Source organism: Schistocerca gregaria, chromosome 1 (assembly GCF_023897955.1).
Source record: "Schistocerca gregaria isolate iqSchGreg1 chromosome 1, iqSchGreg1.2, whole genome shotgun sequence".
In the NCBI taxonomy this organism is placed as follows: Eukaryota; Metazoa; Arthropoda; class Insecta; order Orthoptera; family Acrididae; genus Schistocerca; species Schistocerca gregaria.
The window spans coordinates 37,127,809-37,150,798 of NC_064920.1; the positions used below are offsets into that span (position 1 = coordinate 37,127,809).

General features: G+C 50.0%; 1 non-coding gene across 1 annotated transcript; it reads left to right on the plus strand.

The window, feature by feature from the left end:
* The first annotated feature begins 11,100 nt into the window (after positions 1-11,100).
* Positions 11,101-11,174, plus strand: Trnak-uuu (transfer RNA lysine (anticodon UUU)). Its single transcript has one exon. It is a non-coding gene; the product is annotated as a tRNA-Lys (tRNA).
* Positions 11,175-22,990: the final 11,816 nt, after the last annotated feature.

Below are 22,990 nucleotides of genomic sequence, written 5' to 3' on the forward strand. Positions count from 1 at the left end.
AATGCTTACCAGATGAAAGCGCACAACATTCCATGGCGTATGCCCTTCGAAAAAAATAAAAATAAAAAAAAGAAAAAAGAAAAAAAACTAATAAAAAAACGAAAAAAAAGTGGTAGAGCACTGGTCTAGTAAACCAGGGGTCGTGAGTTCCATCCTCAGAGGAGGAAGACGAATTTTGGAAATCAGTTGCGCGTCGTGGCCGTATAGCAAACAGTATCTGTGATGACGAACAATTAGTGACAGGCGTTTTATTAAGAATTACTCTGAGATGTGATTAAATCGAATGGCGCAGAGAAAGCATTTGCCAAAGCCGTACAGCATAAGGTGGGACGAGGCAGACTGAATTACATTTAATACATGAATTTCTCACATATCTCAGAGCCTCTCGCGGTCGTCGTCGTCGTCGTCGTCGTCGTCGTTGTCGTCGCCACCGCTTCTGCAGAAGTAGCAAATGGCCATCGTAGCAAATGCGGCAAGGGACGCCCTGCCTTCGATTCCGAATGCACAAAGTGTGTGGTCTTGTTTCCCAGTCTATATTTGGTCGGTCTCGTAAGAGGTTGAATGAAACGAATGGGTGCGATAGAGCAAGGGGCAGCGGCTGTGTAGAACGAAAACACAATTCCTCAGGGGTGTGAGCGTTTCGAGATGAGTCGTATACAAGTTATACTTGGCCGTCAGTGACCGTGTGGCCTAATGCATAGCTGGCATGGTAGCTCAGCGTGCTCGGTCAGACGGCTAGCTGCCCTCTGTAATAAAAAAAACTGAGTGAATGGATCAATAACGAACTTCAACGAGCGTTAGGAACGTCCGCCACGAACAATTGCAACGAACTATAACGAACAAAATGAGATTTAAAAAAAAAAAAATGGATAAGGCGTCGGACTTCGGATCTGAAGATTACAGGTTCGAGTGCTGTCACGTTCGGTTTTTTTCCAGTTCTGAAAAAGTAACATACCGTTTTAATGTAGCAATTGAGCAGTACGAAACCGTCTGAATGTTGCTGTTGACCATTTTCTGCATGGAGATGCTCTTGAGCTTGAGACACACACAACAAGACAGGTGTTAACTAGCGAAATTTTCGGCAGAGTGCCGTCACCGCGAATGTTGACTGGCACTTGCACATCTAAAACAACGTCGGAAAGTAACTCGTTCGACTTTTGAGTCACATCAAGTATGTGTGTTAATTTTGACGCCACTAGCTCTGAAGGTTGTCATGCAATTCCTTTACCTCTCAGAAATGATTATGAAATAAAAGTGAAGTACGTGACGAGTGTGACGTTAGGAAAACATTAGGCAGCATGGAGAGATTCTGTATGGGACCACCCAACCCAAACGAGTTCTGTGTGACGTGCTACCCGGCAGGTATTCACCGAGGCAGCCGGCTAGCATTACCGCTTGCGACACTGCAGCGTGCGGACGTTCGGAGGGCTCAGTGTCACTTGCTTGTTTACGTTGTATTTGTGCCTTCTGTTTCACGTGATTGTGCGTGGTTGTGTGTTCGTGTCGTTGTTTGAGGTATTTGCTGTATGCAGTTAGCCTATTTGGGTTAATTTTCACGATGGTTCCCCCGAATCCAAGGAAAAATACCCGGCAGTTCGAGTTTGACAAGGCTACACGATCAGTTCAGCCTAGTTCACTGGAAGTTCATGAATGGATCGTCGATACAATAGGTATAACCACTGATCAAGTTCACACTGCCTACTACGACCTGGATTTATACTGCTTTTTCGTGAAGCTTCTGAATCCCCTCTTACTGGAACGTCTTTTGCAGAAACATGGCGGCGGCGTCGATTTCCGGCATCGCGACGGCACTGTGAGTACTGTCAAAATTACTAACGCTGATGTCGTGATCTCCAACGTGCGTATTTGCAACCTGCCCCCTGAGGTAGACAACTGTTTCTTAAAAGATGTGCTCACTAAATATGGCGAAGTGCGTAACATTCGACTTGAAAAGTGGCCCAGGCAACATAAGTTGCAATGTTTTTCTGGTATCAGATTGGTTGGGATGCAAGTCAAAGTCAACATCCCATCGCATGTATTTGTTTGTGGTTATAAGGTGCAGGTTACCTATTCTGGGCAAGCTTCTACGTGTTTTATCTGCAATGAAAGTGATCATTTACGGCAAAATTGCCCTAAGAGCCTACTTTCCAGCAACGTAAGAGACTCACTTTAGCTGATTTAGTGACAGGTACCCAATTAATAAGTACTGGGCCATCCCCCTCCAGTGATACTTTGACTGTACATGAAAAACCTTTTGAAGAAGAGTTCCCTGCTATTCCTCTTGCGACGGGCGGGGATCAGAACCCTCTTACCCGTCCCGTCACTGCGGTAGCGTCCAAGAGACGTCGAACGTGCGACAGTAGTAGTTCCGATGAAGGCGTCTCCGTACCGGTCACACCTGCCACACTTGATATCAAACAACCGGCAGGCGACACTGAGCTTTCGCATGACGCTCTACCAGAATCAAGCGTTGAAGTTGATACTTCTTCGCCCGAAGACGGTAGTGCTACGTCCCAGGTTGGTTGTTGCTTACCGTCGGCTCTCCAACCGACCGATATTGAACCTCAGCACGTTGCCCACAGTTACGTCGACGGGGTGTGCCCAAGTTCACAACTCGTGTCACAGCAACGCGACACTGACAACAAACACGCTGACGAGTGTGTCAACATAGAGCGAGATCTCAGCCTTGCTTGTCAACAACCTGACCGAGAGAGTGTTTCCACACAATCCCAACGTGTGGCTAAACAAGAACTTAGCGCGTCTCCGGAAGGGTTATCCGGCGAGACGCAACTGCACGTTGCTGTCGCAGGGCAACCTGCACAGGAGACCTGTGTAGATTCTCCAATGCCGCTTTCTGCGGAAAAAGTCGCCAGTGGCGGGAGGAACAAAAAGAAATTCCAACCGAACTTGAATGTACCACGCAGCAAACACAGACGGCAAGCCCTCTCGGATGCAAACGATGGTGATGGCCACTCTCCACCAGCTGTTTCACGAATGGACTGGTTTGCCGGAGACGATGATCACGTTAATTTAAAGTAGCTCCGTAAACTACATGGCACAAGCGTACAAGTTCCTGAGTGTTAATGTAAACAGGATCACGTCTGATTTGAAACTTGCATTCTTTAGGCAGTTCGTATATGAGTCTGCCGCTGATGTACTTCTATTGCAGGAATTCCTTCTTTCAGATCTGGTCATTCCCGGTTTCCACTGTATTACCAATGTTGCTTTCGAACTTAGCACTGGTACAGCCATTCTCGTGCGTGAGGGCATCCCCGTCTCAGACGTTGAAACACTGGAGTCTGGGCGTGGCATATGCTGCAAAATATTCGGCGTCACGCTCGTGAACCTATACGCGCCCTCAGAGAGTGACCACAGGTTCGCAAGGACCGAGTTCTTTAAAGACGAACTAATTTACTTGCTTCGTAAAAATCCGACTGCCCCTGTATTAGGCGGAGATTTTAACTGTGTTGTGCATCAAAAAGATCAGAGGCCAAATTTTAACTATTGTAAGGAGCTTCATGATCTGGTTTTACGAATGAATCTCCAGGATACATGGGAACTCCTTCACCCTACCCTTGTGAAGTTTACATACTTGACTTCCACCTCGAGTAGCCGCCTCGACAGAATATATGTGTCTTCTCAGCTCGGAGAACATGTTGTTGATTCAGAGGTCATTCCCGTCCCATGTAGCGATCACTGCGCCTACGCCACCGTCATACAACTGGACAGACAACCCACCAAACGATTCAGAGGTCACTGGATGTTGAACTTTTCCCACCTTCAGGACGCCGATCTCGAGGAACTTGTCACAATAACTTGGACTTTTTGTCTTCGCTCTGTCAATAGGTACCGTACGAAAGTAGAGTGGTGGACGTCCTTTGCTAAACCAAAGTTGCGACGTTCTTTAATTTCGTACTGTAATACGCAATCAAGGGATGCAAAGAAGACCACGGAATTTTATTATTCAATTTTAAGGGAGCTCTACGACAAATCTGGCGTCAATAATATTTACACGGCTCAAATAAAGCAAATCAAGGCTAAGATGCTCAGTATCAAACGTAAACAACTAGAAGGGTTAAAAATCAAGTCCAAAGTCAACTCTTTGGTTCAGTCTGAGACAACTTCCATGTATCATCTTATTAAGCATCAGACCAACCGTAGACGCTTATTTATAGACGAACTGGCAACTGATAACGGGGAAATTCTCACTCGGCAACCTGACATAGTCACGGCAATTCAGAGGTATTATCACGGCCTGTACTCGGACTACCCAACCAATGATGGCTTGACTGCTACTGTACTGCAATTCATGGACACATCTGTTACTGCGGATGATAATCGTGACTTTCTGGCTCCGTTTAGTGTCGAGGAGACTTTAGAACTTATTGTTAAGTCGCCCGCTAACAAAGCCCCAGGACTGGACGGCCTTCCCAAGGAGTTTTACCTTTGGTATTAGGATGTAATTGGTGTTACATTTACAGAAATTTTAAATGAAATCATTGCCCGTTCCTAGTGCGATGAAGGAGGGTAAAATTGTCCTTGTTCCCAAACGCAAAGGGTGTAAGCGATTTGATAATCTGCGCCCGCTAACCCTGCTTAATTTTGACTACAAAACTATAGCCAGAGCAGTTAACACCCGAATGTCTCCGCTCCTTCACAAAGTTGTCTGCCGGCACCAGGCCTGCGTCCCAGGACGGAATGCCATGTCTGCGATGTCTGAAATTAGGGACCTAATCTCCATTGCCTCAGTCACCAACCTGAATTGTCCCCTGCTATTTCTAGACTTTCATAAAGCCTTTGATCATGTGAACCATAGCTATCTTTTTCACATACTGGACAAAATAGGACTCGAGGAAGCGTTATTAAAAGTCCTTCGCAATTTGACATCTGGCATATCGGCGAGGATACAAGTCAATGGACAGCTGACGCAACCAATATCCATTCAGCGGGGTGTCCCCCAGGGCAGTCCACTCTCTATGTACCTTATTGTGCTGTCACTGGAACCCTTCCTTCGGTCTCTTTATCACCATTTGTCAGGTGTGTCAATGTCAGGTCACACATTCATCGTCCGTGCATACGCTGACGATGTTGCCGTTCTGTTACGCAGTGACGACGAGGTGGTCCGTATTAAACGGGCGATCGACCAGTATAGTGCAGTGTCTGGAGCACAACTAAGTGACCAGAAATGTAAAGTGCTCGATCTCAAGGGTTTTGAGAGCTTAACTATACCGTGGGCGCATCTTGTGGAATCTCACAAATTACTAGGAATCACCTTGAATAGGTGCCCTCTGAAAATGGCGGCCTCCAATTGGAAGTCAGTGACGCATCTGATACAGGGTACCATTATCGAATGTCGCTGGCGTGCTGTGAACATTATAGAAAAAATTAGGATTCTCAATACTTACGTCTTCTCCAAGGCGTATTATGTTGCACCGTTTTTTCCCATTCCCAAGCTTCAGGCCAGAAAGATCATGCAGGTTGCCAATCAATACACCTGGAAGGGAAACATATTTAAATTGTCCTTCGATACACTAGCCAAGTCGAGAACTACTGGTGGGCTTGAGTTGGTTAACATCGCCGGGAAGGCAATGGCCTTGTACGTCAAGCGGACCACGACTCTACTGCAAGACAGCCACTGCACTGTTACTCAAAAGTTGTACCTCACAGTGCGTCCAGCGAGTGTGCGACCTCCTATTGACGTCGGAACAATGCATTACAAATTGAAACACATCAGGGAAATTTTCCTTCATGTTAGTTATACAGATGTGGGTGTTCTACGGCACCGACCACTGTCAACTCGCGACTTGCAACGTGAGTGGGAAAAGTCGGCGACCCCAAATACAATAGAACGGAAGTATCCGACTACTGACTGGAAAACGGTGTGGGCCAACATCAGCTTGAAAGTACACTCTTCGGATGTTGCTTCACCTTGGTACAGGGTGGTAAATAACACAACTGCCACTAATGAAAAACTACATGCAATTGGGTTAAGTGACACAAATCTCTGCCTCTGTTGTGGACTCGTCGATTCTCTGATCCATCGGTTTACCTGCGGGGGCCATGCACTGAATTGGCAATGGGTCAAGAAAAGGATTGTGGTACTGTCAAGGAGCGCGGAAGACAATCTGCAGCTGGATATCCTACTGCGTCCCGACAAAAAGTTTTATCCAGCCACGAAAAACAATACAGTAATGTGGATCCTAGCGCACTACGTCAACTACATCGTTAATGTTCGTGGAGAAGACGATTATATTAGTTTTCTGACCTACATGGAGCTGGCATACTGGAAGATTAAATGTGTCACTAACAGTAAAAAATTATACAGAAACATGATGGACATCACCTTTGAAAAACATGGCATAGGATGACCACATTGGACGATCGAAGCCAATCAAGAGGAAATCTATTCTGTTTTATTCTATTTTTCTTAAGTTACACTTTCTGTTATTCCTGGTCAGTTTACTTCTTTTCATTAGCCTCCTTATACTTGTTTGCTTATTCGTGTCAATTTCACACCTCTAACGGAAGAGCAAAGTAGTTCGATCTGGATCAAAACACACAACTGACACACGACAAAGAAGAAATTTTCCTTTCCAAATGTGTCAGCACTATATACCTCGGAGCAGAGGAGAAACAACTATAAAAATATTAATAATATAACAAAAAAATATATGTATAAAAACTTGAAGAAGTGACTCAGGGATGGGCGGGGGGAGCCATCGTGGACAGGCCTCGGGATTCGAACCCTGCCCGCTTTGTCTCCACCTGCACGGAACTGACCACACACCAATTATTAAAAAAAAAAAAAAAGTGGTTAAGGCGTCTGACTCGAAATCAGATTTAAAAAAAGCTAAAAAAAGGAAAAAAAGTGGTAGAGCACTGGTCTAGTAAACCAGGGGTCGTGAGTTCCATCCTCAGAGGAGGAAGACGAATTATGGAAATCAGTTGCGCGTCGTGGCTGTATAGCAAACATTATCTGTGATGACGAACAATTAGCGACAGGCGTTTTATTAAGAATTACTCTCAGATGTGATTAAGGCGAATGGCGCAGATAAAGCATTTTTTTAAAAAAAACTTTATTTCAACTACAATAATAGATCCTCGTTTATATGCGACGCCACCTAGAGGGGGTAGTCATCCGCTCGAGGACGCAGGATCGGATACCTAGCTAACGCCCGTCAATGTTCCACGTCCTTCGTGAACGTAAACGACGCCAACGAGCGCTGATACGCTTCATCGACACGGATGACGGTCATCGCCTCACCACGCAACAAGACATAAACACAGCGTTCTACAATCATTATGCCCAGCTCTATTCCGCTCAGACCCCTGATCAGACAGCACTGGAGGACGTCTCTCAGACGATTTATGGCACCGTCACCCCGGTAATAGAAGCGGCCTTGATGGAAGAAATTACAGAAGAATAAGTGATCAACGCCATTAGAAAAGGAGCTGTCAACAAGTCTCCGGGTCCTGATGGCCTCCCCTCGGAATTTGACCTGACTTTTCAATATTTATTAGCCTCCCGATGGACGGACATCTGTCGAGAACTACTATCCCCGGACGTGCCACTCCCTGCGGCCCTTGTGGAAGGGATGATTATTCCTATTCACAAACCGTCCGGTGGCTCACGACTGCATGACTACCGCCCGTTGACGCTATTGAACTGCGAGTTTAAGATCTTTTCTCGACTGTTGGCGGCGCGGATACGCCAGACCCTACGCAATGTTATCTCACCCGATCAGACGTCATTGGGAGGCGACAATAATATTCAAATAGCACTCAGCGAATATCGTGACTTGATCTCACTGGCGAGGGCATGTCGTCTGAAGTGTGCACTGGCGGCCATCGACTTTAGTCAAGCTTTCGACCGAGTGGACCACAACTATTTGGAAACGGTCCTCCAACATATGCGGTACCCACAGCCATTCGTCACTGTCGTCATGCGACTACTAAGTGGCGCGACGTCCAAGGTGATCGTCAACGGCCGACCTTCGCAGCCCCTCACCATTTCTCGATCGATACGCCAAAGCTGCCCTCTGTCCGCTTTACTTTACGCTGTGGCCATGGAACCTCTCCTCTGCGGCCTGCGCCAACGACTAACGGGTATGACGTTACGAGGCCACACTTTCCGATGTAAAGCGTACGCTGACGACCTGGTGATTGTCATCCGCAACGGTGACGACACCGCTAGCGCACTAACTTGGATAGCGAAATATGGCATGGCCACTGGTAGTCGTATCAACGTCGCAAAATCTGTGGCGATGAACATCGGGGTCTGATTGTCTGAGAACAGTGTCACCCCCTTGCAGCTCAGTGATAGTTTGAAATGTCTCGGCATTGATTTTACAGACGATATACGACGGACCGCTGCTCACAACTTTCGACGGCATTTACGAAATGTTCGGACTGGAATTGCCAACAACCGCCTACGAGCCCTGGATATCGTCCAACGGTCCCAGTATGTCAACACACATTTAGCGCCACGCATTTCGCACTACGCCCAGATATTACCTATACCGGTGATGTTAGCTCGCCGTATACTTGCGGCTTTTGGGTCCTTCGTGAGTTCTGGAATGCTTTTCAAGATCAAATGTGAGACTCTCACCCTTCCCCCGGATCAGGGACGGCTTGGCCTTTATCACGTTTATGACTGAGCGGTCGCCCTATTTGTGAGCACATTAGTCAAACTATGGCACCGCCGTCCGGACAGTCTGACCAGTTTGTTAATAGAAGAACTAGCACCGCCCTCCCTGTTGCCGCCTGTGCCGATACACCACGTCCCCTCTTCGCTCTTCTACATCGGTGTCTTTTTCCTCGAACTCAGCCTTACCAGCGACTCAACTGGCGTCGGCAAAGACGGTTTATAGGGTCCTGCAACGTGGACGACCCGACAACGTAGTGGAGAGGAAGCACCCGAACGTCAACTAGCGGGTAGTGTGGAGGATAATTCACCACGTAACACTAGACACTGACGTCACGGCGATGTGGTACATCACTGTCAACGGTAAGCAGGTGACCAGATCAAGTCTACATGCGATCCACATGGTAGACTCACCCACGTGCACGAGCTGTGGCGTTCAAGACAACGATGAACACCGTCTTAGCTGTGGCGAGTCTACAGCAGTGTGGACCTTAGTGAGGCAAATGTCAGCATACTTCCTTCGGGTAACGATTAATCATATCGACCCCAAGACTATCTTATACCCGGATGAAACGTATTACCCACGGACTAAAACTAAAGCAATGACGTGGCTTCGTGGACATGCAGTGCATTATTTGTTTCAAGACGGCACTAAGGAGACTTTAGACTTTTGTAACTATTTGCAGGAACGACATTGCAAGATCCTCCGTAACCCAAAGTATCGACAATATTTTTCCAATTTTTTGTGGAGTGCGTTCCACGACCCTCCACGTAGCTGGAACGTCACGGGTAAGAGAAGCTAAAATTACAATACGATAATAGAACACTACACGGTACAACGTGGGATGTACTTTCATCATTACGAGAAGTCATACCTGGATAATACAGCAGATGGAGAGTTTCGTTGTGAACCCTCACACTCTGTAGCAGTATTTGTCCCATTTCCTCTTTTTGTCCCCGGTGCGAAAAGGTCTTCGCAGTTTTAGTTATCCCATCCGGTGCAAGATGTAGCACTGGTTAATGGTGGTATGGATTCCACCCTTCAGTTTTGTTTCATGGTTTCCTTTGCCCCGCACTTTGCTCTCTTTCTTTATGCCTTTTTCTACAACTATTAGCATGGTTTTAGTTACGTACGTCCCTAACTCGACGCAAGGAGTACACTTACTAGTTTTATGTTCCTCACTGTTAAAAAAAAATTTAAAATAAATAAATGAATAAATAAAAATAAATCACAATAATACACCAACTGTATCCTTTGCACCACATCACATCCCCAGGATGGGAGGGGGCAGACATCGGGGACAGGCCTTGGTTCGCGTCCCCTCCCCACCTTGCCTCCGCCAGCCCCCTCCCTGCTCCATCAAAAAATAAATAAATAAATAAATAAAAATAAAAAAATAAAAAAAATAAAATGGATAAGGCGTCGGACTTCTGATCCGAAGATTGCAGGTTCGAATCCTGTCACGGTCGTGTTTTTTCAGTTCTGAAAAAGAAACATACCGTATTAGCGTAGCAATTGAGCAGTACGAAACCGTCTGAATGTTGCTGTTGACCATTTCCTGCTTGGAGATGCTCTTGAGCTTGAAACACACGCAACAAGACCGGTGTTAACTAGCGAAATGGTCTCGACAGCACGGTAGCGCAGCGTGTTCGGTCAGAGTGTTAGCTGTCCTCTGCAATAAAAAAAAAAAAAAGAAACTGAGTTAATGGATCAACGACAAACTGAAAAGGACGTCTTACGTCGTCTACCACGAGCAGATAAAACGAACAATATGAGATTTTTGCCGGCACGGTAGCTCAGCGTGTTCGGTCAGAGGGTTACGTACCCTCTGTCATAAAAAAAAACTGGGTTGATCGATCATCAATGAACTTCATCGGATGTCTTACATCGTCCGCCCCGAGCAGATACAACGGAGAAGAGCGCACAAAATGAGATTAAAAAAAAATGGATAAGTCGTCGGACTTCGGATCCGAAGATTGAAGGTTCGAATCCTGTCACGGTCGTGTTTTTCCAGTTCTGAAAAAGAAACATACCGTTTTAATGTAGAAATTGGGCAGTACGAAACCGTCTGAATATTGCTGTTGACCATGTCCTGCTTGGAGATGCTCTTGAGCTCGAACCACACACAACAAGACCGGTGTTAACTAGCGAAATGGTCGGCAGAGTGCCGTCGCCGCGTGTTTTGACTGGCACTTGCACATCTAAAACAACGTCGGAAAGTAACTCGTACGGCTTTTGAGACACATCAAGTATGTGTGTTAATTTTTACGCCACTAGCTCTGTAGGTTGTCATGCAATTCCTTTACCTCTCAGAAATGATTATGACATAAAAGTGAAGTACGTGACGAGAGTGACGTTAGGAAAACATTAGGCAGCATGGAGTGATTCAGTATGGGAGCACCCAACCCAAACAAGTACTGTGTGACGTGCTACCCGGCACGTATTTACCGAGGCAGCCCGGCTAGCTCAGTCGGTAGAGCATGATACTTTTAATCCCAGTGTCGTGGGTTCGAGCCCCACGCTGGGACAAATGGAATTTTGTTCCGCTGCAGATGTAAATTACCGTTTTTCTGATTAACGTGATGTAATGGAAATAGCAACTTTAAACTTTTCCTAGGTCTCCGTCAGTCGCAAGAAAACTGTATTTGAATGTGAAGGTGATTTTGTAGACATGTGTGAAAGACATGTTCTGAAATGCAAGTGTTGTTGTTTGGAGAGCACATCGGCTACGTGTCAGATGTGTAGCCAAGCAGTAATGGGTCGCCATAGCTGCAAATATTACACGGTAGTATGAAGTGTTGTCAGCTGAAGACTGATGATCCAGACGATCGTAAGGACGAAGTACGCAAAAGTACCGCTGGGCCGCGCCTCTTTAGCTCAGTGGCAGAACACTGATCTAGTAAACCAGGGGTCGTGAGTTCTCATCCTCACAGGATGCATACGAATCTTGGAAATCAGTTGCGCGTCGTTGCCGTATAGCAAACAGTATCTGGGATGACGAACAATTAGCGACAGGCGTTTTATTAAGAATTACTCTCAGATGTAATTAAGTCGAATGGCGCAGAGAAAGCAGTTGCCAAAGCTGTACAGCCACACTCTCTCTCCGGTGGTATTCCGCAAGGTTACCGCCCTTCGGCTGTGACATTGCAGCACTTATCGAAGCGTTAGTTTTGCAGGTGGCAGCCAGCCAGCCACAGCCAGCCAGCCAGCCAGCGGTACAGCCGAACAGCCCAGCAGCAGCAGCTGGCCCCGACCGGCATCAGCCGTCCAGCCTGTAGCAGCCAGCCACCCCTCCTGCAGCAGTGGTCCAGCCAGCCAGCCCGCCCTCCAGCAGCGGCAGCAGCAGCAGCAGCAGCCGCGTCCGCGGTAGCGGCGCCAGCTGCGGCATTCCTGCCAGTCGGCGTCAGCTTCTGCTTCCGCGCCAACAGCGTGGGACTCTGGTCGTCGTCCGTCTTCGTCTTCGTCCGTCTTCGTCTGTCCCCAGTTTTCTTCTTCTTCTTCCTCTTTCCTTTTGTCCTGTGTATCCTTGTCATCATGTCAGCCCCCACTACCACTTCGACCACTGCTACCACAGCCATAGTCTACACGTCCCCCTCTGCCGCCACCACCACCATACATGTTGTGCCCAGTCACACCCCCCTCTTTCCATCCCTCCTCTTCTCATTCTCCCTTCGCCTCTCTCTTTGTCGCCCCCTCTCCAGCTTCTTCCTCCCGCTGCTCTCCCTCTGATCCTTTCCCACCACTCCCCCAGCCTGTTACTGCAGCTCCAGCTAGGGTGGTGGCCCGTCGGGCCACTACCCACGCCCAACTCTCCCCATCGCCTTCGCCGTCACCGCCACCGCCGTCGCCTTCACCGTCACCATCTCCGGCGCTGTGTGCTGCTTCCACTCCGGGAACTGCCCGTTCCCGCCACCTCCCTATAGCTCCCATCCCTCATGTCACCACCCACCCTTCTGCCGCCGTTAAACGCCCTAGTGGCACCGCCACCTCTTCTGCTCCCAAAAAGGCCCCGCCCCGTACTCCTTCCCCCTCCCAGGATGCCATGGATGTCGCCCCACCTGCCCCTGCTCCCTCCGCTTCCTCCTCCTCCTCCCCCCATTCTTTATACGAATACCTGCTCTGCCGACCGGATCCTTCCCTTCTCGAGGCCCGGAATCTCTCCCTCCTCCTCTGTCAACACGTCGCTGGTGCCCCCGTCTCTCTCCTCACTCCCAGACGGGATTCCGTTCTCATCTTCTCCCCCAGCCCTACCCTCCATACTGACATCCTCTCCCGCCTCCCCATCACCCGTTTTTGCCCCAACGCTTCCCTTATCCCTGCTCCTTCTCTATCTCCCACCCGCCAACCCCAACCCCCGCATCACCCGCCGACCCTCACCGCTGTGATCACTCGGCTCAGTCCGACGATCACGGAGGAGGAGGTGTTAGCGGAGCTCAAGGCGCATCCCACACTGGAGGTGCGGGCGGTCCGCCGCATTTTCAACCCGTCTGGCCCCACCCACCTTATGTGGGTTTTTCTCCGAGGACGCCCCCTCCATTGACTGTCTATTGAAGGATGGTGCTCTCCTCTTCCACCAGCGCTATAAGGTCGACCCCTCCCGTTCTCCTCAATCCCTGCGCTGCCAGAGGTGTCTGCACTATAATGCACACCCAACAGCTGAGTGACGTGAGGCCCCCACCTGCCCACATTGTAAACAAACGCACTTCCTCCGGCAGTGCCCTAACCTACAATCCCCTCCCTCCTGCAATACCTGAAATCTCCCCCATCCCACCTACTCCCGAAAGTGTAAAGCCCGACCCCTTCCGACCACTCCATCCCCCAGGGGCTCAGCATTCACTTGCTGAGTACGGGCTTGGCGACCCCGGGGTCCTGAGCTGGGGACTGGTCTGCGCCGCCAGTGTCCTGTCACCGTAACCCCCGAACATGCTTCAGCGACCACCGTACGGCGCCGCGGTGAAATGTTGTGTGCTGCGGGGAATGGTAATCTTGGCTTGACCGCCTGGATTGCGAGGAAGGCCAACCTCTATAAAAACCCCTCAATCTTTCGGTGTGCTCCGCGCCTAGAAGATGCATGGCTGTTGGGGTGGAACAGTCGCAAGCGGGCAACCTCTGGGGCACCTGCCGCACCCCAGTTGTATAAGGCTTACTCAGGCACGCGGGGCTCTGTCTGAGCGGACTTTTAGTTCCCTAGCTGCTCGTGGGACTGCAATGGACCCTTCGACCTCTACATTTCCCCCTACCAGTGGCTTAGGTGGGCCGCTGGTAGGAAAACACACCCAATCGAAAAAGCGGCTACGCACTGCGAGTCCTCCAGCGCCTGGTGTTGCTAGAGATTTAACAGAATGTAGTAACGGAGCACATGCTGATAATCAGAATGTGTTTTTGATTATTAAAAGGAAGGAGGGTAGCTTTGAGAGGGTTTCTCCCTTTTACATCCACAAGGGTCTTGAGGGAATTGCAGGAACACTGAAATCTGTAAAGTGACTGCGCAATGGGACTCTGTTAGTTGAAACTTCTAGTTCCCGTCAAGTCGCTGCCCTTCGGAAAGCAAATTGTCTAGGAGAGTACGCTGTCGAGACCGAGCTCCACTCCACTTCGAATTATAGTGAGGGTGTTGTGACGTGTAGGGACTTGGTGGATATCCCCATAGACGTGCTAAAATCTGAGTGGGCTGACGAAGGAATTGTTGACGTGCAGCACATTATGAAACGAGTCAATGGGGACCTCGTCAAATCTGACTCGTTTATTCTCACATTCAGTTGCCCGAGACTCCCGGAGCATGTTAAAGCGGGGTTCTTACGTTTGCACGTACGGCCATATTTCCCCAACCCAATGCGCTGTTTTAAATGTCAGCGCTTTGGGCATACTACGTTGGGGTGCAATGGGATAGCCACGTGTGGTAAATGTGGTCAGCCTGCCCATGACGGAGCCGATTGTTCATCGCCTGTGAAGTGCGTGAATTGCTCTGGGAGTCACCCTGTCTGGAGCCGGATCTGCCCCATCTATCTCGAAGAGCGGAAGGTACAGGAGATTAAAACATCTAAGCGCATCCCCTATGGTGAGGCCAAGAAGATCTTTAAGGCCATGCAACCTCCTGTGTTTTCAACATCTTTCGCTTCCGCTCTCAAAAAACCGGTACAACTGGCCACTGTTGCTACACAAACGGAGGTTGCTAGTGTTAGCACTAAAACCTGCGCTTGCCAGTGCACTTGTGCTGCTGCGGTTGTTTTGCAATCTGCGGCTCTCCCCACTACATCGGACAAGGCCGTGGTTGCTGACATTGAGGTACTTCCAGCCTCCCCCCATATGGCGCCTTCTGCCCAGGCGAGTCAACCTCCAACTGTTGACAAGGCTCTGCATTCCAAGCCCCCCAAGACAAAGCCTCAGAAGATGAAGGTTCTGCCACCTGAGGAGACTAGTCAGTGTTGGTCCGATGACGAGGCCATCGTACTGTCTGACATCTCCCGTAGGTCGTCATCGGAGCTTATGGACATTGATGTCGACCGGGGGCGATCTTCTCGCCCCAGGAATAAATCTCCGGCCAGTACGGTCTCTCCTCCAAAGCACAGAGGCAGGGTGAAAGTTCAGCCACCCTGATCACTGGCTCCCATATTACAGTGGAACCTGAATGGGTTCAGGACGCATGTGGCCGAATTACAACTCCTTATACCAGAGTTCCCCTTGTGCTTATGTCTCCAAGAGACACATTTTCGGGCCACTGATTCTCCTTATTTACGGGGCTATACCGTATATCGAAAAGATGATCTGACGGGGCAAAGGGCAAAGGGTGGTGTTGCGATTTTTGTCCGTGACGTGCACCCCTCATCAGAGCTCCCTCTCGTCACCGACTTGCAAGCAGTTGCAGTTGACATTCTTATGGGTCGGAGGCTCACAGTCTGTTCTGTTTATTTACCACCTCCGGATGCGATAGACTCTGAGGCTCTCACGGACCTTATTAGCCAACTCCCTCGCCCATTTCTTCTTCTGGGGGACTTCAACGCTCATAATGTCTAATGGGCTCTCCGACTACTTGCCCCAGGGGTCGCATTCTGGAAAGCGTCATGATGTCTGAAGAACTGTGCCTCCTCAACTCTGGTGCTCCCACTCATTTCTGTACTGCTTCCGGATCGTCATCGGCTATTGACCTTTCCTTTTGCTCTCCAGCACTCGTGGATTCTGCTCTGTGGGAGGCTGCAGCTGACCTCCATTCTAGTGACCACTTCCCCCCCTGGATTCGCCTCCTGGATGAGGCTGTGGCATTACCAGTGCCGTCCCGGTGGCACCTTTGCAGAGCTGACTGGACACTTTTCAGCCAACTGGCTGTTTTGGAACACCGTGCCAGCGTCCACGAATGGGTAGACCATGTTGCAGCCGTGATCTCTCATGCTGCTGAATTGTCAATCCCACGGTCATCCGGTCATCCCAAGAGGCGCCCTGTCCCTTGGTGGACCACTGAGTGCCACTCAGCCATCCGCGCCCGCCGTGCAGCACTGTGCCGCTTCAAGTGCCGTCCCTCAGCTGACAATCTTGCGGCCTTTCGGGTGGCAAGGGCCAGAGCGCGGCGAGTGATTAAAGAGAGCAAACGACGGTCATGGCAATCGTTCTTGAATTCCATCTCTCGCTCCACTAGTTCTACGAAAGTATGGGAAGCCATCAGGAGGATTTCCGGGAAACTCAGCCAGCTACCTGTCACGGCATTGCTGCGTCAGGGATGTCTCCTCACGGCGCCGAGAGACATTGCCCAGACACTGGCCATGCATTTTGCGGAATCTACCGCCACTATTAACTGTGATCCAGATTTCTGCCGCTACCGCACTGCCGTCGAAAGGGGTCAATTGGACTTCCCGTCTCTAAATTCTGAACCCTATAACTGCCCCTTCACAATGTGGGAACTGGATTCTGCGCTGTCTGTGGCTCATGATACTGCGCCTGGTCATGATCAAATCCGGTACAGCATGCTGCGGCACCTGTTGCTGCCATCCAATGAAGTTCTCCTGAACTGTTTCAATATGATATGGTTATCTGGCACGTACCCTGACTCGTGGAGGGAGGCAATTTTGATTCCCCTCCTCAAACCAGGGAAGGACCGAACGCATCCCAGTAGTTATCGGAGTATTGCCTTGACGAGCTGTGTTGGGAAGACGTTGGAACGCATGGTCAACCGCCGCCTGGTTTGGCTGCTCGAGACCAGGCAGCTCCTTAGCCCCTCTCAGTGTGGCTTTCGGAGATGTCGTTCCACTATAGACAACTTGAATCTGCTTGAGGCCTCCATCCAGCAGGCCTTTCTACGTAACCAGCATTGTCTAGGGGTCTTATTTGACATTAATAAGGCGTATGACACTACTTGGCACCGCCTTATCCTCAATCAACTCCATGAGTGGGGCTTTCGTGGCCGTCTCCCCATCTTCATTCGGTCCTTTCTTTCTCACCGCCTCTTTCGGTATCGGGTTGGTAATGTGCTATCGGATTTGTACGTGCAGGAGAATGGTGTTCCTCAGGGCAGCGTTTTAAGTGTCAACCTCTTTGCCGTTGCTATTAACAGTATCACGTCCACTATCCGGAGTCCTGCCCAATGCTCCTTGTTTGTGGACGATTTTGCTGTTTTCTGTTCTTCCTCCAGTCTTGTCAGTGCTAGTATGCAGTTACAGCTTACGATAAAGGGCTTAGAGGCATGGACTGCAAAGACGGGTTTTACCTTTTCTGCAGACAAATCTGTTTGTGTTCATTTTAATCGTTCTCGGCGTCTTTTTACCTCCCCTGAATTGCGTCTGAGGGACACCGTTCTTCCTTCTAGAGACACTGTGAGGTTCCTGGGCCTCACTTTTGATTCCAAGTTGTCGTGGTTGCCTCACCTTAAAGACCTCAAGGTGCGGGCCCTGAAGGCACTGAATATTTTGAAGTATCTGAGCCTTCGGTCCTGGGGAGCAGATCGGGCGCGTCTGCTGCAGTTTTATAGGGCTTTCGTCCGATCGCGTCTTGACTATGCTTGCACCGTGTATGGGTCAGCAAGGCCTTCGTATCTGAAGATCCTTGACGCAGTACACCATGAGGGTATCAGGCTGGCCACTGGTGCCTTCCGTACCAGTCCCATCCCCAGCCTGTGTGCTGAGGCAGGGGAACCGCCGCTCGCCATCCGGCGGAAACTCCTCATGGTGCGACGGGTGTGTCATTTCCTTGCCTGTCCTACCTCCCCTGCGTACCCTACCGTTGCCCGACCGCCTATGGAACGTCTCTTTTCCAGTCGTCCCAGGGCAACAAAACCATTTGGGATTCGTGCCAAGCATTTGCTTGAGTCCCTTGGTGTGGAGCGTGTGGCCCCCCAACGACAAGGTTTTACTCGCCTGCCTCCCTGGTTGCTCCAGAGGCCCAGCATCCTTTTAGACTTGTCGGAGAACCGGAGGAACTGCACTCCGGCGTTTGTTTTTACCTCCTTATTTTACGATATTTTAAACCAGCATCCGGACCATGTACCTGTTTTCACAGATGGCTCTAAACAGGGGGACACTGTTGGTTGTGCTGTTGTTTTCCCTGATCGAGTCGTCAAGTTACGGCTTCCTGCGGCGTTTACCATCCTCGATGCCGAATTGTTTGCAATCTTTCGGGCATTGGAGCAGATGAGATGTGTTACCAGTCTTAAGTTCCTCATCTTTTCTGACTCCCTGAGTGCCCTTCAGACCTTGCAACACTTGTATCCAGCGGATACGGTCGTCCAGAACATCCATGATGCCCTACTCCACCTGCAACGGCAGGGGAAGGAGGTTTCTTTCTGCTGGGTGCCGGGGCACGTGGGTATTAGGGGAAACGAACTGGCGGATGTGGCTGCCAAAGATGCATGTTCCCTCCCTCGAGTTGTTGAATGTGCCGTCCCCCTCCATGCTGTAACCTCCCTTTTGCGTTTTGTGTTATGCATCAATGGGAAGAGGAGTGGTTGGCAGTTTCTGACAATAAGCTGCGTCTGGTAAAGGCCACTACGCGACCATGGCGTACGTCCTACCAGTCATACAGGCGGGATGAGGTTCTCCTCACTCGCCTCCGCATTGGACACAGTCCCTTCACGCATGGTTTTTTACTCCGGCGGGAGGACCCCCCAATCCGCAGTGCTTGTGGCGTCCAGATTACTGTCCGCCACATTTTACTTGACTGTCTTTTATTCTCTGACCAGAGGGCGATGGTTTCCTTGCCACCGGATTTGCCCTCTATTTTGCAAGACGACGCATCGACTGTGGTTAAGGTCTTACGTTTTTGTGTCCTGTCCAATCTGTTGCCTCAGATTTTAGGGAGAAGGTTTTAATGTGCTGCTGGGTGACTGGCTCACCCAGGTTTTAGGTAAGAGGTCCGCCAGTCACGATTACCTCCTTGTTTCCCTTCGGTATCTGTTCTCTTTTCCTTATGTTTCCTTTCCTTTTTTTAGTGTGTTTCTTCTCCTCTTGTTTTGCCTCTGTATGTGCGCATATGGAACTGCGTCAGGCCTGTGTCTTTTAGCCGTTCTCCTTGTTCGGCGTCCGTCTTCGTCCCTTCATCGTTTGTGTTCCTGTTTCTATGCGTTTGGGCGCTGATGACCACGCTGTTTAGCGCCCGTAAACCTCAAACACACACACACACACCGACCACTCCAGAACTCACTGTTGTCCGTCCTCTGGACGCTCCCACCCCTCCTGGCAATTCCCTTCGTCCCCCCCCCCCCACCACTGAGGACATCATCAGGTTCCTCACCATTGTCTTACAAAACGTCCACCGTTTCCAGCGCCCTCACACCCTTCAACAGGTCTCCCTCGCCGCCCGTTCCATTTTCCACTTGAAAATGTATGCCACCTATTCCAACAACCGGGCCCATTTCACCTTCTCCCGTCTTGGCACCCTTGTGTAAATCCCTGTCATGGCGCGACAGCACCGTATCCTTTTCAACAACATCCGCTCCCTTCCCGCCAACAAGAACCTCTCTCTGCACACCCTTGCCACCCACCTCTTGGATGCCTTCCTCCTCAATGAAACTTTCCTAGAACCCCACCACACCGTCCACACGTCGCCCTACCTCCTTCACCACTCCGATAATCCCCTCCCGACTGCACGTGGCGGAGTTGCCATTGGTCACCACCGCCAGATCCCAGTACGGCTCCAACCTCTCCTTCCCAACCCCACCGAACACCTGATCCTTAGTCTCTTCTTCCCTGGCCTTACCGTCACCTGTGCCACCATCTATGTCCGCTCTAACGTCCCTATTCCCTTCGACTTCCTCTCCCACATTGACCGTATCTTCTCCTCCTATGTGAATGCAGCCGACATCAACATCCATAGTCGTTCCGCAGCCCAGTTACGGCGGTGGCATCGGTTCCTCTCCTCCCTTCAAGGGGACCTCATCCCCATCCCCCAGCACACCCGTCCCAAATCCAACTCCACTCCCGATGTTATCCTTTCCTCCCATAATCTCATTGGCCGCATAACATTGGATGTCCTGGAACCTATTGGTAGTGACCATCTCCCTGTCCTCCTTACCATTTCCGACGGTCGTCGCCCCCGCCCCTACCCTCGTAATGATCCTCCCCCAATTACGTCCGTCTGATCGGCTCCTTTCTCTCCCGCCGTCCTTCCTACGTCACCATCAATACACAGATTCCTACACCTCTGTTCCCTCCGCTGGTGTGCCCCAAGGCTCCATCCTCTCCCCCCTTCTGTACCTTTTGTATACGGCGGACATGCCGCCGCCGTCACTCCCCATCCACCTTCTCCAGTTTGCCGATGACACTGCCTTCCTTGCCCTTGCCCCCACCCTGCAGCGCTCCCAAAACCTTCTACAATCCCATCTTGACCGATTCACCGCTTGGTGCAACCAGTGGTTGCTCAAGGTCAATTCCTCCAAAACCCAGGCGATCATTGTAGGCAAAACCACTACTTCCTTCCGCCTCCTTCATTTCTGTCTCACCATCTATGGCCGTCCTATCGCCCTCACCCCGACCCTCAAGTACCTTGGCGTCACCCTCGACCGTCGACTCTCCTGGACCCCACATCTCCTGACAATCCAAGCCAAGGCACGCTTCCATCTCCATCTCCTCAAGCTCCTTTCCGGTCGTATGTGGGGTCTCGACCCCTCCACCATACTCCACACCTATAAATCCCTCATCCGCCCTATCCCTTGTTACGCCCATCCGGCCTTTATCTCTGCCCCCGCTACCTTTTACAAATCCCTCCAAATCCTTGAACGCCATGCTCTCCACCTCGCCTATCGCATCCGTCTCCCGTCCCCCACGCGGATCTTGTATGATCTCAATACATTCCCCCACCTCCTCCTTTTCCTCGAGAGGCTACGGATCCAGTACACCTCACGCAAACTCGATCCTCCTCACCCGCTTGTCTCGCCCATCCTCTCCTGCCCCCGCCTGCTTCCGCGCCTGTATTCCCACGTCCCACCCGGTCTCCATCTCTCTACCCTCTGTACCCTCTCCCAAGGTGGCTTCCGCCAGCTCCCCCTCCCTGATGATGTCCTCCTTCCCTCCATATACCCCTCCTACCAACTTTGATCCTCCTTCCCTCTTCCTGTTTCTGTTCCTTTGGGCATCCTCCATCCCTCATCCCTTTCTCCCCACTCCTCCCCCGGGCTTCCCCTCCCCTGTCCCTCTACTCCTCCTCCCATCTCCTCAGCCATTGGCGTCTTTGTTCTCCCCTCTCCACCCCCAACCGCCCACCGCCCTTCTTCACCTCTTGGAAGGTCCCCAGACTCGCACACGCTACGTGGATTTTCGCGAGCCGGAGATCATCGCCATCAGTGTCTCGTGTGTGCCGTCATGTTTAGTGTTCAGTGTTCACCGTCGCACTCCATCGTTCACCTGTGCCATTGCCGTCTTCCGTGTTTGTGCGACGTTCAACAGTTTCATGTGTGGACTATCGTCAAGTGTGAATGGCTCCGTGTTTGCCTTTCTGTGTCAACTGTTTTCTAGCCCAACGTTCTGTAACCTTTGTGTAATCTTTCTGTTTCTTCTCATTGTGTATCCTATGGCTGAAGAGCAGCATAGAACGCTGCTGACAGCCTGCCTGTTGTACAGGTTTTTAAATTACAATAAAGAAAAAAAAGCGGTACAGCATAAGGTGGGACGAAGCAGTCTGAATTATATTTTATAGATGTATTTATCACATATCTCAGAGCCTCTCGCGGTCGTCGTCGCCGCCGTTTCTGCAGAAGTAACAAATGGGTATCGTATCAAATACGGCGAGGGACGCCCTGCCTTCGATTCCGAATGCACAAAGTGTGCGGTCTTGTTTCCCAGTCTATATTTGGTCGGTTTCGTAAGAGGTTGAATGTAACGAATGGGTGGGAAACAGCAAGGGGCAACGGCTGTGTAGAACGAAAACACATCTCCTCAAGGGTGTGAGCATTTCGGGATGAGTCGTATATATGTTATACTTGGTCGTCAGTGACCGTGTGGCCTAATGGATAAGGCGTCGAACTTCGGACCCGAAAATTGGAGTTTAGAATCCTGTCACGTGCGTGTTTTTCCAGTTCTGAAAAAGAAACATACCGTTCTAGTGTAGCAATGGAGCAGTACGAAATCGTCTGAATGTTCCTGTTGACCATTTCCTGTTTGGAGATGCTCTTGAGATTGAAACACAGGCACCAATACCGGTTTTAACTAGCGAAATGGTCGACAGAGTGCCGTCGCCGCGAGTTTTGACTGGCACTTGCACATCTAAGACAACATCGGAAAGTAACTCGTTCGACCTATGAGTCACATCAAGTATGTGTGTTAATTTTGACGCCACTAGCTCTGTAGGTTGTCATGCAATTCCTTTACCTATCAGAAATGATTATGAAATAAAAGTGAAGTACGTGACGAGTGTGACGATAGGAAAACATAAGGGAGCATGGAGAGATTCTGTATGGGACCACGCAACCCAAACGAGTACTGTGTGATGTGCTACCCGCCACATATTCACCGAGGCTGAGAGAATGTTGCTTTGGTGATATGTTCATATACATATGGCCTGGGAAATCAATAAAGAAAATTCAATGTTCCTTTACAAACAATGTGAGTTCTTACTGGTATGACGGCGGCACTGGGACCAGGCCAGCACTATCTGCCCCTGAACTCCTTGCTGCCATCTATCTGGCCCGCTCGATATATGTATAAAGAAAATGTTGGTTTGGTGATATGTTCATATACATATGGTCCTGGAAATCAATGAAGAAAATTCAATGCCCCTTTACAAACAATGTGAGTGCTGACGGGTATGACGGCAGCACTGGGACCAGGCCTAGAACTATCTGCCTCTGAACTCCTCGCCACGATCAGCCTGCCCTGCTCAATATATGTATAAAGGGAATGTTGGTTTGGTGATATGTTCATATACATATG